Raw genomic sequence first — 18,948 nt, forward strand, 5'->3', positions numbered from 1 at the left:
GGACGGTGCGTGTGGGGATGGAAAGCCCGGCCCGGCCTGCATCTGACGGGGGGACGCCGGGGCGGACAGTGGGAGGGAAAGCGCGGTGGTCACGCTGGCCGTGAGCGGGCCAGAAAGCGTGGGCGGAGGGTGTGCTGGGCATCCCTGCTCTGGAGCGGGAGAGACCCGGTCAGTTACAGCCGTGTCACCGGTACTGTGGGCGGGAGAAGTAACCTGGCAACGAGTCAGGTCTGCAAAGGAGGCTATGAATAATGCCTGCTTCATGGCGTTGTTCTGAGAATTCGATGTGGTGTCTTTTGGAAAAAGAGGCAGGTGCCAGGTACTGACCGCCGAAGAAGTGATAGTAGATGTTGTTGTTCAGAAGACACTTTGTTGTTTTCCTTGGGTGGTTTACATAAGCCTCCCAATTATCTCGTGATAGCGGTATGAGCATCTGCATTAAACACACGTTAAGCAGAAAGCAGATCTGAGTCTCAGGGTGGTGAGGTGGTCCTGAGTTTGAGAGCGCCTGTGACTTCTCCAGCCTCACCCGGAATGTGACAGAGCCAGGAGTCGAGCAGTCGTTCATACCGTTCAGTCATCAGAAGAAACTTATCAAGAGTCCCTTTTGAGAAACTGCAGCCCACTTCAATAATGTTTTTAAAAATTGTCTTAAAGCTTGCCATCCTTTTTACTGGGCTTCCTGTGGATTTTCTAACTCCAGGGGTAAACAATATTGCTAGGAAAACAAAGTAAGGATGCAGGCATTGTCTTTTCTTCTACTGTTAATTTTAATGAAACGTGTCGTTCTTTGGTGCATTTTAGTATGTCAGTTTTTTGTTTGTATTGTCTAAATTAGTAAAAAAAATTATTTTTACCAACTGAGAAGTGGTAGGTTTAAGCCCCATGATCATTTCAAACTGGAAGATGGACAAGTGGTGCTTCCACAGGGTACTTCCCTTGCCTTTTCAAGGGCCAAAGTGAGTCCTTAGGGAGGCTGCCCCTCAGCTGGGCTGCTGAGGTGATTGGGAGGTGAATGTAGGAACTATAAGGCAGGCCAGGTGTTCTGACCTTTTCCTCTTTCTGTCCCCCCCAGCTGAATCTTCACCGTCCTCTACACTCTCCCAAGACCTACTGAAAATGAACATATCTGAGGTGAGCTCTTTATTCATCCCCCTGTTAGTGGTATGATAGATTCAACTCTTGATTTCAGATTGCTCTCAGATTCTGTTACACATCTTTTATCAGTGTAAGTTATTTCCCTTTTATAATCAGTTTTACTTGGGTCATGAATGTACCCTGAATTATATCGAATACCTTTTTGTATCTATTGGAGTAAAGCTACAGCTTATTTTTTTTAATCTCCAAATATTAGAGGTAGCAGGTAGCTTAAATGGATTTTAGAATGTTAACTTACTCTTGAATTCTTGTATAGACCCTACTTGATAATGGGTGTGAGCCTTTTTTGTTTTTTGTTTCAAATTTGTAACTGACATCTTTTTGCTATTATCATGTTTGAACTTTTATTCTGTATTCACACACTACATTAGCCTATAATTTTGTTTTCTTATGTCCCTGACTAACTGTGGTATCTTGGTTATATTAGTCTTTGGGGCTCTTTCTGCTTTTTTCTCCTCTCCTCTCCTTTCCCTTCCCCCTTCCTTCTTTTATCCTTTCTCTCTCTCTCTCTTTCTCTGTGTGTCTATTTCATATGAGAAAATCATCTGTTATAGACTTCCTGAAACTCACCTCTAAAACTGGACTTTGTGAGTACATCTGCTTTTTGTGTGTTGATGTAGATTACTGAGTCACTTTATTTAAACAGTCATGGATCTAGTCTGGTTTTCTATTTTTTTAATTATTTTCGGAGAAAATTGTACATTTTTGTCTGTTTTTGCAGTGTATTTTCATGACCTTGTTGATAGTTTTCTCTTATATTTGTTGTTACATCAATAATTTCTGTTTTCATATATTTAAACTTTCTACTTAACACAGGGAATGCTGATTGGAAAACAACCAAATGTGTTAACAGGTCGGCCCTGTCATAAATCTAGAATTTCAGAGCCTGCTGTTGGGCTTGGAAATTTGTACTGTTAGTATATTCTAAACACTGAGTTGAGGGAGCATGCACTCAACCATGTTGCTGGTTCCAACTTCAGTACACCAGTTGTCAATTTCTTTTTTAGATAGGTGATATATTCACGAGACTCTAAAATCTAACAGAAAGCATATTCATTGAGGTCTTGATCAGTTTGAATTAATTATTTTTTGTGGTGCAAAGTATGAGTCAAGGTTATTGTTATTATTTTGCTAGTGGAGTTTTTTAGTCTAACATGATTTGTGTCAGAATATACTTTCTCCGTTGAATTGCCCAGACACCTAAATTAAAGAAATGTGTGTGTGCATTATGTTTGTATATATCATTTTTATACTTTTTCTTTTGATCTCTGTGTTTCATTTTCATTAATATCACACACTTTCTTTGTCTTAAGCTCTATGGTATGTCTTGAAATCAAGTAATATCAGTCCTCTGACTTTGTTCTTTTTCAAAACTGTTTTCATATTCTAGGTTGTTTGCTTTCTATGTAAATATTAGAATTAACTTGTGATTCTAAAAATCCTGGTAAGCTTTTGATTATGATTTCATTGAATCTATAGATTTCTTTGTGGAGAACTGACAATCTCCATCATACTGAATCTCCTAATCTATGAATTCAATATTTATCTCTGTTTACTAGGTTGTTTAGAGAATTTTGAGCTGAGAAAAGACATGACCTGACTTATAATTTAATAATAACTCTGAGAGTGGGCTCTAGTGAGATAGTGGTGGAAATAAATGATGCAGCAGGACTTTCAGTAATCCTTTCAAGAAATGGTGATGTTAGCAGTTGTACTTTGAAGTCATCAAATTTTGGATGGAATTTAAAGGCAGAGCCAAAACTCTGAAAATGCCTGCTTCCCTAGGACACCACAGATAATGTGTATACTGTCAGATACTTTTGATTTTTCATAATGTGAAAAAATTTCAGTTTTCATCTTACATTCCAAAGGTATTATCCATGTCACCTAATTTTGAATTCTTCAGATTGATGAGAAATGTGCTTTCACAGACATCAGTGTCATTCAAGGACGTGACTGTGGAGTTTACCCTGGAGGAGTGGCAGTGTATGAGCTCTGCTCAGAGGACCCTGTACAGAGATGTGATGCTGGAGAACTACAGCCACCTTGTCTCATTGGGTGAGCCTACTTTATCATGCGACTGCCTACAGTGTATTTGATTTTCTGTTTCTTCTCCTGTTTTTTTAAAAAATCATCTATATTGAGGTATAATTAACAGAAAATAAAATTCAACAAGTTTCTATGTATAATTCAGTGACTTTTGAAAAATGTGTACGGCTATACCACCAAAATCATACAGCTATTTCTATCATGTGAAAAGTTTCCTTATGGCCTTTCTCAGTCAGTCCTCTCTTCCCACCCATTTTATGATAATCACTGATCCTCTTTCTATTTCAATACTTTTGCCTTTTTTGAAAGTTCATATAAATGGAATCATACTTTATATACTGTCTGTATGGCTTCTTTCCCTTAGCATTTCTTTGGAGATTCATGGATATTGTTGTGTGTGTCTGTATTTATTCTTTATAGTGATGAGTAATGTTTTGTTCTTTGGCGTGTATTTTCAGTTGTTGATAAGACACGAGGTCCTCTTTGCTTTGGTGCTATCATAAGCAAAGTTGCTATGAATATTTAAGTCCAAGTCTATGTGTGGCTATGTTTTCATACCTTTGTGTAAAGACCCTAGTTGTTGTTTCCTGGATCTTATGTATACCTACAGGAAAACCTGGTTTTATCGTGCTTTACTTTATTAGGCTTCTCAGCTGTTACTTTTTGTTACAAATGGAAAGTTTGTGGCAGCCCCTTGGGTCCGACCACATCTATTGCTGCCAGTTTTCAAACAGCATTTGCTCACTTTGTGTCTCTGTGTCATGTTTTGGTAATTCTCACAACATTTCAAACTCTTTCATTATTATACTTGTTATGGTGATCTGTTATAATTGTTTTGGGGCACCATGAATTGCACCCGTATGAGATGGCGAACTTGATTGATAAATATGTGTGTGTTTTGACTGCTCCGCTGACTGGTCATTCCCCCACCTCTCTTTCTCTTCAGGCCTCCTATTTCCTGAGACATAATAATATTGAAATTAGGCCAATGAATAACCCTGCAATGGCTTGTAAGTGTTCAAATGAAAGGAAGAGTTACATGCCACTTACTTTAAATTAAAAAATAGAAATTATTAGTAAGGAAGGCATGTTGAAAGCCGACATATTGTGAAAGCTAGGCTGATCGCACCAGTTAGCCAAATTGTGAATGCAAAAGAAAAGTTCTTGAAGGAAAATTAAAGTGATAACTCGAGTGAACACATGAATGATAAGAAAGTGAAACAGCCTGATTACTGATATGGAGAATATTTTAATGTCTTGGATAAAAGGTCAGACAACATTCCCTTAAGCCAAAGTGTAATCCAGGGCAAGGTCCTAACTCTCTTCAATTCTGTAAAGGCTGAGAGAGGCAAGCAACCTGCAGAAGAGTTTGAATCTATTATAGGTTGGTTCATGAGGGTTAAGGAAAGAAGCCATCTCTATAAGATGAATGTGCAAGGGGGAGCAGCAAGTGCTGATGGAAAAGCTGCAGGAAGTTATCCAGAAGACCTAGTTAAGATGGCTAATGAAGGTGGCTACATGACACAACAGAGTTTTAATGTAGATGAAATACTTTTCTATTGGAAAAGATGCCATCTAGGACTTTCATACGTAGAGAGAAGTCAGTGCCTGGCTTCAAAGCTTCAAGGACTCTCTTGTTGCGAGCTAATGCAGCTGGTGACTTTAATTTAAATCCAGGGCTCACTTACCATTCCAGAAATTCTAGGGGTCTTAGGAATTGTGCTGAATTTACTTTGCCTGTGCTCTGGAAATGGAACAACGAAGCCTGGATGACAGCACATATGTTGACAACATGATTTACTGAGTATTTTAAGCCTATTGTTAGACCTGCTGCTCAGAAAAAAGATTTCTTTCAAAACATGCTCATTGGTTATGCACCTGGTCACTCAAGAGCTCTGATGGAGATGTACAATGTGATTAGTATATTTATGCTTGCTGACACAACATCCATTCTGCAGCCCATGTGTTGAGTTGTTTTGACTTTCAAGTCTTATTATTTAAAAAATATATTTTGTAAAGCTATGGCTGCCATAGATAATGATTCCTCTGTGGGTCTGGGCAGAGTCAATTGAGAACCTTCTGGAAAGGACTGACCATTCTAGATGCCATTAAGAACATTTGTGATTCATGGGAGGAGTTTACAATATCAGCCTGAACAGGAGTTTGGAAGAAGTTGATTCCAGTCATTATGGATGACTTTGAGGGGTTCCAAACTTGAGTGTAGGAAGTGACTGCAGATGGGTGGAAGAAGCAGAAGAATCAGAATTAGAAGCAGATCCTGAAGATGTGACTGAGCTACTGCAATCCCATGATAAAAATTTAATGGATGAGGAGTTGCTTCTTGAAGGAGCAAAGGAAGTGGTTTCTTGAGATGGAATCTACTGGTGAAGACACTCTGAAGATCCTTCAAAGGACAACAAAGGATTTAGAATATTACACATTTAGTTAATAAAGTAGTAGCAGGGTTTGAGAGGATTGACTAGTTTTGAAAGAAGTTTTACTGTCTGTAAAATGCTGTCAATTCGCTTTGCATATTACGGAGAAATAATTCATGAAAGGAAGAGTCAATTGATGTGACAAACTTCATTGTTGTCTTGTTTTAAGAAACTGCCACAGCCACCTCAGCCTTCAGTAACCACCACCATTAATAGTCAGCAGCATCAACACTGAGGCAAACCCTCCACCAGCAAGATTACCATGCACTGAAGGCTCAGTGATGGTTACCATTTTTTAGCAATAAAGTGTTATTTTAAATTAAGATATGTACATTGTTTTTTAAGACATAATGCTGTTGCAAACTTACTAGTCTACTCTGTGTGTAAACACAGATTTTCTATGTATTGGGAAACCAAACAATTTGTGCGACTCACTTTATTGTGATATTCACTGTATTGCTCTGATCTGCAACCACACCTGCAGTGTCTGACATATGCCTGTATATGAAGAAGAAAACAATAACTGCCAAATGTTTTTAAAGTGCATGTGTCATTTACGTGGGCATTAGTAACTTATAGTAATTCTAGTTGCTCCAAATAGTCACCATCATTTTGTGTTGTAAACCCGATGAGTTTTTATCCTTTTAGTGGGGGTCTGTTGTATCTATTGGGGTTTCATTTATCATTTCTCTTTGACTAATAACGATGAACAACTTTTGTATGCTATTTGTTCATTCACATAGCTTTTAAAAAAGTAAGTTCAGATCCTTAGCCCATTTGTTTTGTTGAGTTTTTCAGCTTATAATTCAGTTGAAAGAGTTCTTTATACAATCTCAATGGAAGACTTTTATAAGATACACATGTTGACAATTTTTTTCTCCTAATCTGTGGTTGATCTTTTTAGTTGTGAAACAGTTGGGCAAAAGGTTTTCATGTTGATGAAGTCCAATCTATCATTTCCTTTACTTTCCTATTCTATTCCCCCCACCCCCTGTTTCATAATTTGCCTAACAAAGGTCATTCAGATTTTCTCCTCTGTTTTTTTCTAGAAATATCCTTGGTTTAGATTTTACATTTAAGTCTTTGACTTTTTCCGATTAATCTGTGTAAATGGTGTGAAATATAGATTGTGATTCATTTTTGCAGCTAAAGGTCTGCTTGGCTCACTGGTTATCCTTTTCCTATTCAGTTGCCTTGGCACCTTTTGAAATAAATTGTACACATATGCATAGGCTTCTCTGAATATCATTCTGGTTTATTGATCTAAATACCTATCTTAATAGGTATGCACTATTTGACTAGTGCACTAGTCATGCACTATTTTGATTAATCTGTCTATGCAGTAAGTTTTTACATCAGAAGGAATAAGTCCTCTTAACTTTTTCTTTTGGCTATTACAGTTTGTTTTCCTTTCCCTATAAATTTTTAAAGATTTTATTTTTTCTGGAAACCCTAGTGGCGTTTTATAAGGATTGTGTTGAATGTTTAGAAGATTTGGGGGAAATTTTACATCTAATAATATTGAATTTTCTGATGTGTGAACAATGTCCTTACTTTTCCTTAGCTTTTAATGTTCCTTTGCAGTGTGTTACAGTTTTCACTTACGTGTCTTCAGCCTTTTTTGTGAGATGTATCCTTAAATCTTTTGATGCTAACTGTAATGATACTTTTAAAAACTTCAATTTCCAATTTTTTTTGGATTTAAGTAGAAATATAATTCATGTTCATTGATGTTTATCTCTGTTTTGCTAACTTCACTTGTTACTTCTGCTAGATGTCTTGAAGATTCCTTAGACTATTTTATATATTAAATAATATGATTTGTAAATAAAGATATTTTTATATTTTTCTAATCTCTATGTGTTTTAATTTCTTTTTTGAACAGGCCAGGATTTAATGTGAAGAATTTATTTATTATTTACAACTAAGTATGATGTTAGTCATAGGCCTTAAATAGTTGCTTATTGTCACCTATTTCTTTTCTTTCTATTCCTAGTGCTGTAAAATTAATAATCATTTCTTCCTTAAAAGTTCATACTAGAATTCATTACAGAAGCAATCTGGACCTGGAATTTTCTTTGTTGGAATTTATTTTTTAATAACAACTTGATGTAGAATTCATGTACCAAAAGTTCACCCTTTTAATTTACACAATTCAGTATATTTATATATAGAGAGAGAGAGAGAGAGAAAGAGAGGGAGAGAGAGAGAGAGAGAGTGTGTGTGTGTGTGTGTGTGTGTGGTACGCGGGCCTCTCACTGCTCCCGTTGCAGAGCACAGGCTCCAGACGCACAGGCTCAGCAGCCATGGCTCACGGGCCTAGCCGCTCCACGGCATGTGGGATCTTCCCAGACCGAGGCAGGAACCCGTGTCCCCTGCATCGGCAGGCGGACTGTCAACCACTGCTCCACCAGGGAAGCCCCACAATTCAGTATTTTTTAATATGTTCACAGAGATACGGAACTATCACCACTATTTAGTTTTAGTATATTTTCATCACCCCAAGAAGAAACCCTAATCTACTCTGTGTCTATAGAGATTTGCCTATTTTGGAGGTTTCCTATAAGTAGAATCACAAAATGTATAGCTTTTTCTGAGCGGCTTCTTCTACTTAGCATGATCTTTTTTTTTTTTTTTTTTGCGGTACGCGGGCCTCTCACTGCTGTGGCCTCTCCCGTTGTGGAGCACAGGCTCCAGACGCGCAGGCCCAGCGGCCATGGCTCACGGGCCCAGCCGCTCCACGGCATGTGGGATCCTCCCAGACCGGGGCACGAACCCGTGTCCCCTGCATCGGCAGGCGGACTCTCAACCACTGCGCCACCAGGGAAGCCCAGCATGATCTTTTTAAGGTTCATCAGTGTTATAATATGTATCCGTAATCAAATTCAATTTCTGGTTAAGTAATATTTGATTTTATGGATATATCACATTTTTTTTTTTCCGTTGGTGGGCTTTGGGTTGTTTCCATTTTGACTGTTAATGAATAATGCTGCTAGACCAGTTGTGTTTTTGTGTGCACATAGTTTTCCATTCTACTTTGTATATACTTAGCGTAGAATTACTGGGTGATATGGTAACTCTGTTTTAACAATTTTAGGAACTGCCAAAAGAACGTCTCAAAGCAGTGGTACTTCTTTTACCACCCCACCAGCAATGAATGAGGGTTCCTGTTTTTCCACATGTACCTGAATAATTGTTAGTGTCTGTTTTTTTTTTTTTAGCCCTCCTAAAAAAGTGGAGTGTGAAGTGGGATTTCATTATAGTTATGAGTTGTATCTCTCTAATTTTGAGCATTTTAATGTGTTAATTGCTTATTAGCTGTTTGTGTATATTCCTTGGAGAATTGTCTGTTCACATCCCATTCTCCATTTATAAGTTGGGTTGTCTTCATTGTTGACTTTTAAGATTTTTTAATATAATCTGGATACAAGTCTCTTTATCAGTTATATGTTTTGTAAATATTTTCTTCCATTCTGTGAGTTGTCTTTTCACTTTCTACATGGAGCTCTTTGAATCGCAAAAGTTTTTCATTTTGATAATATCCGGCTGGCCTATTTTCTCTTTTCCTCTTTGTCAAATCTCAGAAAACTTTGCCCAACTCAAAGTCAAAAACATTTACTCCTATTTTTTTTCTGTATATTTTATAACTTTTTTCTCTACATTCAGGTCTGTTATTCATTTTGAGTTAATTTTTATAGATGGTATGTGTTACAACTTCATTCTTTTGCATGTGAATAGTGAAGTGTTTTCCAACATCATTTGTTGAAAAGACTATATTTTTCTGATTGAATTGTAGCCCCCTTGTTGAAATTCAGTTGTCCATAGATGTAAGGGTTTATTTCTGTCCTCTCACTTCTATTCCATTAGTCTCTATTTTTATAATGTTTATTCTCACACCAGTACTACCTTAATAGTACAGTATGATATTGTGATTTATAATAAGAAAGAAGATTTGGTCTTCATCCCTGTTCCTGGCACAGAGTTCTAAATCCCTTGGGATTTCCTAAATGTAAGAGAGATTGAGATGTCTTTTGTTATTCATAACAAGCCCCTTTCAACCATGCCGTAGTTCATGTTAATGAGGTAGCATTTGGAAACCCCCTGAGGATGTAGGCTTGTTGCCAGGAATACCAATCAAGTGATTTGAGGGTTGGGACATTCAGGCCCACCCCCAGACCTCCGGGCTTGACTTAATTACTAACAACAGTTATTCCTACATAATGAAATCTCCATAAAAATTTCTGAACTCTAGGGTTCAGAGAGCCTTGTTGTTGCTGAGCACTTGTAGGTGGTGGGAGGTTGATGCTCCTGGACAGGGCATGGAAGCTTTGCCCTATGCAGCTTTTTTGTCTGGCTGTTTCTGAGTTGTATGCTTTGTAATAAACCTGGCAATCTATTAATAGCAAGCAAACTGTTTTCCTGAGTTCTGTAAGCCATTCTAGCAAATTAAACCTGAGCACCAGGATGTGGGAACCTCCCATTTATAGCTAGCTGGTCAGAAGCACAGGTAGCAACCTGGACTTGTAATTGACATCTAAAGTGTGAGGAGAGGCAATCTTGCCGGACTGAACCCCTAGCCTATGGGATCTGATGCAAACTCCAAGTAGATATGTCAGAACTGAATTGAATGTAGGACACCTTGTTTGTATTGCAGAGTTGCCTGGTAGTGGGAAAAACCTCTACACATTCAGTGACCAGCAGTGAAGTAGTACTGAGAATACAGAAGTATTTTGTGAGTAGAGACAGTAATATAGATGAGAAACAGGAGTGTTTTCTATAACAGAGTAATTGAAATTGAATAGTGTGAGCCCTCCAAGTTCTTTTTTATCAAGGCTGTTTTAGCTATTCTGCGTAACTTGCATTTCCATAATTTTAGGATTGGTTTGTCAATTTCTGTAAAAGAGTAGAGCTGAGATTTTGAGAGGGTTTGACTGTAGCTCAACTCCTGGAGTATTGCCATCTTGACAACTTTAATTCTTCTGATCCATGAACATTGAGATTATCTGTCTTTCCATTTATTTAGGCCTTTTAAAATTTATTGCAATGATATTTTGTTGCTTTAAATGGGCAAGGTTTATACTTTTGTTAAAGCTATTCTAAGTATTTTATTCTGTTTGATGCTATTGTAAATGGAATTGTTTTCTTTATTTCATATTTGGATTGCTCATTGCTAGTACATAGAAATACAGCTGAGTTTTGCATATTTATCTTGTATTCTGCAACTTTGATGAACCTGGTTATTAACTTTCAGAAGTTTATTTATTTATTTCTGGATACCTTAGGATTTTCTATACTGATTTGGTTTACCTTGCCCTTCCTTTCTTTGCTGTTTTATGATAAAATTTAAGCTCATGAATTGAGACTTGGTTTTGCTTTATTATTTTTATTTCTTTCTTTTTAATTAATTATTTTTGGCTGCGTTGGGTCTTCGTTGCCACATGCAGCCTTTCTCCAGTTGCAGTAAGCGGGGCCTACTCTTCGTTGTGTTGTGTGGGCTTCTCATTGTGGTGTGCGGGCTTCTCATTGCCGTGGCTTCTCTTGTTGCGGAGCACGGGCTCTAGGCGTGCAGGCTTCAGTAGTTGCGGCGTGTGGGCCCAGTAGTTGTGGATCGCAGGCTCAGTAGTTGTGGCACATGGGCTTAGTTGCTCTGCAGTGTGTGGGATCTGCTTGGATCAGGGCTCGAACCCGTGTCCCCTGCATTGACAGGCGAATTCTTAACCACTGCGCCACCCGGTTTTGCTTTTTTAATGTAAGCATAAAGCTCTCTGTTTTCCTTTGAAAACTGCTTTAGCTGCATCACACAAGTTTTGATGTTGTGTTTTTTTTTTTTTTTTTTTTTTTTTTTTATGCGTTACGCGGGCCTCTCACTGTTGTGGCCTCTCCCGTTGCGGAGGACAGGCTCCGGACGCGCAGGCTCAGCGGCCATGGCTCACGGGCCCAGCCGCTCCGCGGTATGTGGGATCTTCCCAGACCGGGGCACGAACCCGTGTCCCCTGCATCGGCAGGCGGACTCTCAACCACTGCGCCACCAGGGAAGCCCTGATGTTGTGTTTTTATTTTCATTTAATCCAAGATATTTTTTAAAATGTCCAGTGATTTCTTGTTTGATCCATTGGTTTTGTAGAATTTGTTTACTTTCCAACTATTTGTTTCATAATTTATTGTTATAATTTTTATATCCTTTGTTTGTATGTCACTCTGGGTAATATTTCATGCATCGTTCAGTCTTATTGAATGTATTGAAATTTGTCTTAGGGCCTAGCATATGATCCTGGGGAATGTTCCATATGTGACTGAAAAGAGTACTTTTTCTTGATGGGGATTAGTTCCAGTGGGCTGATCATATTGCTGAAGGCTTCTATATCCTTTTAATATCTTATCTACTTGTTTTATTAAATATTGAGAAAGGAATGTGAGTATCTAAGTATAATTTGTGTGTTATCTTTTTCAACAAGATTTGCTTCAGGCATTTTGAAGCTCTGTTTTTAAGTGGCAAAGCACTTAGGATTGTTACATCCTCCTGATGAATTTTCCCTTTTAGCATTTTGCATTGTTTATTTTTATTCCTGGTAATATTTCTTTTCCTGAATTTTGTTTGGTACTGTATAGTCAGTCAGACTATCATGTGCTTATTGTGTGCTTCATGTGATATATAGTTTTTCTGTCCTTTTATTTCTAACCTGTGTCTTTACATTCACAGTCAGTTTCTAAGAGAGAGTGTGTTTGTTTTACTTTTTATTAGCTCTGACAATTTTTGTGTTTTAGCAAAATGTTCATATCACTTATATTTAATGCTATCTTTGTGGTTGAATTTGAAACCTTCTTGCTTTTTTGTCTTTTTTTCCCCCCTCTTTCCTACCTTCTCTGTGATTAACTCGTTCCCCCCCCACCCCCACCTTTTTTTTTTTTCTTTGGCTGCACTGTGTGGCATGCAGGATCTCAGTTCCCTGACCAGGGATTGAACCTGGGCCCTCAGCAGTGAAAGCACAAGTCCTAAGCACTGGACCACCAGGGAATTCCCTTAACTACTTATTTTTAATGAATCTCCTTTAACCACTTTTGGCTTCTGAGATATACTTGTTTGTATTTTTAGTGGTTTCTAAATATACATCTCTAAAGTGTCAGTCTGCCTTCAAATATCTTGTTACTTCAACTTTGTTATTACAGAATATTTTCCTTTTCTGTCTTTCATCCTTTGTGTTCTTGTTGTCATTTATTTTGCTTCTACATATCTTATAATCCACATAATACATTGTTTTCTTCTTATAAAATGTTATTTGTACTTTAATATATTTTTAAAACAAGAACAGTGTGTTTTATTTATATATTATCCATTTACTTTTCTCTTTATTTCTTTTGTGTAGATTCATATTTACACTTGGTATAATTTTTTAAAATCCAGATGACTTAACTTTTCTTTTAGATCTGATCAGCTGGCAATAGGTTTTATTTATTCATTTGTCTAAAAGTGTCATTATATTTTTGGATAAGTACTAGCACTTTGAGTTTGCTCAGGATTCCAGACACTGGTTTGGGGAGACAAGAGGAACCTAACTTGATTGGGGCAGGTGAAAGTTAATACTTAATTTTAGGTCCTTTATTTAGCAGAGAAAGTTAGTAAGAATAATGTACTGAATTTGTAAGATAAGCATGAACAGTTTGAAAATCTCATGTTTGGGCATACTGACTTTTTTTTAAAAGCTGCCATTTAGAATAAGTCACAGGGGAACAGAAATGTTTGCCATTCTAATATTAATATTAGACTTTAATATTAGACTTTTGAATCATCTGGGAAAATTTGTTAGAAATGCAGATTCTCATATGTCACCCCAGAACATTAGACATTCTAATATTAAACTCTAATATTAGACTTTTGAATCATCTGGGAAAATTTGTTAGAAATGCAGATTCTCATATGTCACCCCAGAACCACAACTTAAGAACCACTAGAGTAATAGAGTGCTCGGTTGGCTGGGTGCCCTTTGAAATTAATGAGGAATTCCTGAAGGCACTGAATATGGCAGGTCTATTAGGACCGTATGGCCCTTTGACTTGGGAGTCCCAGTGACCTTTTCAGAGTGCCTTTGAGGTCAAAAGCTGCCATAACGACACTAAGGTATTAGCCTTTTGCACCATTCACAAGCAAACAATGCAGTTTCCAAATAAGTATATGATTGGAACATAACAAAATGAGTGCAAAAGCACATGAGAACCTACATGTCTTATTAAAGAGATCTATGTCAGTTTTTATATCTAATGTAAATATTGGTAATCCTTATAACAAAACCCTTTGGAGTTTTTTAGTGTTTTTCTCCCCTCCGGGGAGTATATTGTCCTGCCTTGAAGTTCAGTTCTGGACTTTTGTTTTAACACTGTTTTCTCAACATGTTCATGTTTTTCTCTATCTTCTTTAACCTATAGAGTGTATTAGAATAGCGGCTTTGAGGTCCTTGGAAGCAAATTTAATCTCAGATGACATTTTTTCTTCTGTTCCATTGATTGACTTGTTTCCTGGTCATGAATCATGTTTTCCTTCTTTTCATACTTGGTCATTTTTTTTAAATTTAATTTTAATTTTATACTGGGGTATAGTTGATTTATAATGTTGTAGTTTCAAGGTACAGCAGAGTGATTTAGTTTTAAATATTCATATAAGCATTCTTTTTCAGATTTTTTCCATATAGATTATTATAGAATATTGAGTAGAGTTCCCTGTACTATAAAGTATATCCTTGTTTATTTGATATATAGTAGTGTGTATATGTTAATTCCAAACTCCTAACTAGTCCCTCCCCCGCCTTTCCCCTTTGGTAACCATAAATTTGTTTTCAAACTTATGAGTCTGTTTCTGTTTTGTAAATAAGTTCACTTACATCATTTTTTTAGATTCCACATGTAAGGATATCATGTAATATTTATCTTTCTCTGTCTGACTTCACTTAGTGTGATAATCTCTAGGTCCATCTGCAAATGGCATTATTTTATTCTTTTTTATGGCTGAGTAATATTCCACAGTAGATATGCACCACATCTTCATCCATTCCTCTGTTGATGGACACTTAGGTTGCTTCCTTGTCTTGGCTACTGTAAATAGTGCTGCAATGAACATTGGGATGCATGTATCTTTTTAAATTATGGTTTTCTCCGGTTATGTGCCCAAGAGTAGGATTGCTGGGTCCTATGGTAGTTGTATTTTTAGGTTTTCAAGAAACCTCCACACTGTTCTCCATAGTGCTTGTACCAAATTACATTACCACCGACAATGGAGGAGGGTTCCCTTTTCTCCACACCCTCTCCAGCATTTGTTATTTGTAGACTTTTTGATGATGGCCAGTCTGACTGGTGTGAGGTGATACATCATTGTAGTTTTGATTTGCATTTCTCTAATAATTAGAGATGTTGAGCATCTTTTCCTGTGCTTTTTGGCCATCTGTATGTCTTCTTTGGAGAAATGTCTATTTACATCTTTTGCCCATTTATTGATTGTTCTGTTTTGTGGGTTTTTTTGATATTGAGCTGCATGAGCTGTTTGTATATTTTGGAGATTAATCCTTTGTCAGTTGCTTTCTTTGCAAATATTTTATCTCATTCTGTAGGTTGTCTTTTTGTTTTGTTTATGGTTTCCTGTGCTGTGCAAAAAGTTTTAAGTTTAATTAGGTCCCATTTGTTTATTTCTCTTTTTATTTTTATTACTCTAGGAGGTGGATCTAAATAGATGTTGCTGCAATTTATGCCAAAGAGTGTCTGCCTGTGTTTTCCTCTAAGAGTTTTATAGTATCTGGCCTTACATTTAGGTCTTTAATCCGTTTTGAGTTTATTTTTGTCTGTGGTGGTAGAGAATGTTCTAGTGTCATTCTTTTTACATGTTGCTGTCCAGTTTTCCCAGCACCATTTATTGAAGAGGTTGTCTTTTGTCCATTGTATGTTCTGGCCTCCATTGTTGTAGATTAATTGACCATAGTTGTGTGGGTTTATTTCTGGGCTTTCTGTCCTGTTCCATTTATCTATATTTCTGTTTCTGTGCCAGTACCATACTGTTTTGATGACTGTAGCTTTGTAGGATAGTCTTAAGTCAGGGAGCCTGATTCCTCCAGCTCTGTTTTTCTTTCTCAGAATTGCTTTGGCTATTCAGGGTCTTTTTTGTCTCCACACAAATTTTCAATTTTTTTCTTCTAGTTCTGTGAAAAATGCCATTGATAATTTGATACTGATTGCATTGGATCTGTAGATTGCATTGGGTAGAATAGCCATTTTGATGATATTGTTTCTTCCAATTCAACAGCATGGTATATATTCCCATCTGTTTGTGTCATCTTCAGTTTCTTTCATCAGCGTCTTACAGTTTTCAGAGTACAGGTCTTTTGCTTCCTTAGGTAGGTTTATTCCTAGGTATTTTATTCTTTTTGATGTGATGGTAAATGGGATTGTTTCCTTAACTTCTCTTTCTGATCTTTCATTGTTAGTGTGTAGGAATGCAAGAGATTTCTGTGCATCAATTTTGTATCCTGCAACCTTTCCAAATTCACTGATTAGCTCTGGTAGTTTTCTTTTAGCATCTTTAGGATTTTCTATGTATAATATCATGTCATTTGTGAACAGTGACAGTTTTACTTCTTCTTTTCCAATTTGGATTCCTTTTGTTTCTTTTTCTTCTCTGATTGCAATGGCTAGGACTTCCAAAACTATAAAAGTGAATAAAAGTGGCAAGACTGGAGATCCTTGTCTTGTTCATGATCTTAGAGGAAATGCTTTCAACTTTTCATGGTTGAGAATGATGTTAGCTGTGGGCTTGTCATATATGGCCTTTATTATGTTGAGGTAGGTTTCCTCTATGCCCACATTTGGAGAGTTTTTATAATAAATGGGTGCTGCATTTTGTCGAAAGCTTTTTCTGCTTCTGTTGAGATGATGATACAGTTTTTATTCTTCCGTTTGTTAATGTGGTGTGTCATACTGATTGATTTGTGCATATTGAAGAATTCTTGCATCCCTGGGATAAATCCCACTTGGTCATTGTGTATGATCCTTTTAATGTATTGTTGAATTCATTTTTTTAGTATTTTGTTGAGTATTTTTGCATCTATGTTCATCAGTGATATTGGCCTGTAATTTTCTTTTTTTGTGGTGTCTCTGTCTCATTTTGGTATCAGGGTGATGGTGGCCTCATAGAACAAGTTTGGGAGTATTCCCTCCTCTGCAATTTTTGGAAGAGTTCCAGAAGGATAGGTGTTACCTCTTCTCTAAATGTTGATGGAATTCGCCTGTGAAGCCATCTGGTCCTGGACTTTTGTTTCTTGGAAATTTTTTAATCACAGTTTCGATTTCAGTACTTGTGATTGGTCTGTTTATATTTTCTATTTCTTCCTGGTTCAGTCTTGGGAGATTGTACCTTTCTAAGAATATGTCCATTACTTCTAGTTTGTCCATTTTATTGGCATATAGTTGCTTGTAGTAGTCTCTTATAGATCCTTTGTGTTTCTATGGTGTGAGTTGTAACTCCTTCTTCTTTTCTAATTTTATTGATTTGAGCCCTCTCCCTTTTTTTCTTGATGAGTCTGGCTAAAGGTTTACCAATTTTTTATCTTTTCAAAGAACCAGCTTTTAGTTTCATTGACCTTTTCTATTGTTTTCTCAGTCTCTGTTTCATTTATTTCTGCTCTAATCTTTACTATTTCTTTCCTTATGCTACCTTTGGAATTTGTTTGTTCTTTCTCTAGTTGCTTTTGGTGTAATATTAGGTTGTTAATATTTGAGATTTTTCTTCTTTCCTGTGGTAAGGTTGTATTGCTATGAACTTCCCCCTTAGAACTGCTTTTGCTGCCTCCCACATTTCAGATCGTCATGTTTTCATTTTCATTTGTGTCTAAGTATTTTTTTATTTCCTCTTTGATTTCTTCAGTGATCCATTGGTTGTTTAGTAATATATTGTTTATCCTCCATGTGTTTGTGTTTTTTACAGTTTTTTTCCTTGTAGTGGATTTCTAATCTCTTAGCACTGTGGTTGGAGGAGATGCTTGCTATGATGTAAATCTTCTTAAATTTACAGAGGCTTGATTTGTGACCCCAGATGTGATCTATCCTGGAGGTTGTTCTGTGTGCCCTTGAGGAGAATGTGTATTCTGCTGTGAGATGGAAATGTCTTATAAATATCAACTAAGTCATTTAAGACTTGTGTTTCCTTAGTGATTTTCTGTGTGGTTGATCTGTCCTTTGAAGGTGGGGTTTAATAACAGTGGCATTGAAATCTCCCACTATTATGTGTTACTGTTGATTTCTCCTTTTATGGCTGTTAGTATTTGCCTTATATATCAAGTTGCTCCTATGTTAGGGCATATATATTTATAATTTTTATATCTTCTTGGATTAATCCCTTGATCATTATTCAGTGTCCTTATTTGTCTTTTGTAACAGTCTTTATTTTAAAGTCTATTTTGTCTGATAAGAAGATTGGTACTCCAGCTTTCTTTTGATTTCCATTTGCTTGGAATATCTTTTTCCATTCCTTCACTTTCAGTCTGTATGTGTCCCTAGGTCTGAAGTGGGTTTTTTGTAGGCAGCATATATATGGGTCTTGTTTTTGTATCCGTTCAGCCAGCCTATAAGTCTTTTGGGTGGAGCATATCTATATGTATGTTCTTATTGCCATTTTGTTAATTGTTTTGAATTTGTGTTTGTGGGGCTTTTTTCTTCCCTTCCTCTTTTCTCTTTGGTGATTTGATGACTATCTTTAGAGTTGTGTTTGCCTTGCTTTGTCTTCTTTTGTGTGTGTGTCTCTATTGTAGATTTTCAGTTTATGGTTACCATGAGGTTTTGATATAGAAGTCTGTATATAAACAAGATTGTTTTAAGCTGCTGGTCTTTTAATTTCAAATGCATTTCCAATATCCTACATTTGTACCATCCTCTTCTCACAGTTGCTGGCTTTGATATCATTTCTGTGTAGGTGATTTCCTACCTTTACTCTGTTTGCCTTTACCAGTGAACTTTTCCATTAATAATTTTCTTGTTTCTTGTTTCTAGTTGTGACTTTTTCTTTCCATCTGGAGAAGTTCCTTTAGCATTTGTTGTAAAGGTAGTTTGGCGGTGCTGAATTCTCTCAGGTTTTGCTTGTCTGTAAAGCTTTTGATTTCTCCATTGAATCTGAACGAGAGCCTTGCTGGGTAGAGGATTCTTGGTTGTAGATTCTTCCCTTTCATCGCTTTCAGTATATCATACCACTCCCTTCTGGCCTGCAGAGTTTCTGCTGAAAAATCAGCTCATAACTTTATGGGAATTTTGTTGTATGTTATTTGTTGCTTATCCTTGT

General features: G+C 36.8%; 1 protein-coding gene across 1 annotated transcript in view; it reads left to right on the forward strand.

Annotated features, from left to right (window-relative positions):
- LOC136124998 (zinc finger protein 420-like) overlaps positions 1–18,948 on the forward strand; it is a 96,013-nt gene that overhangs the window by 68,296 nt on the left and 8,769 nt on the right.

Source organism: Phocoena phocoena, chromosome 6 (assembly GCF_963924675.1).
Source record: "Phocoena phocoena chromosome 6, mPhoPho1.1, whole genome shotgun sequence".
In the NCBI taxonomy this organism is placed as follows: domain Eukaryota; kingdom Metazoa; phylum Chordata; class Mammalia; order Artiodactyla; family Phocoenidae; genus Phocoena; species Phocoena phocoena.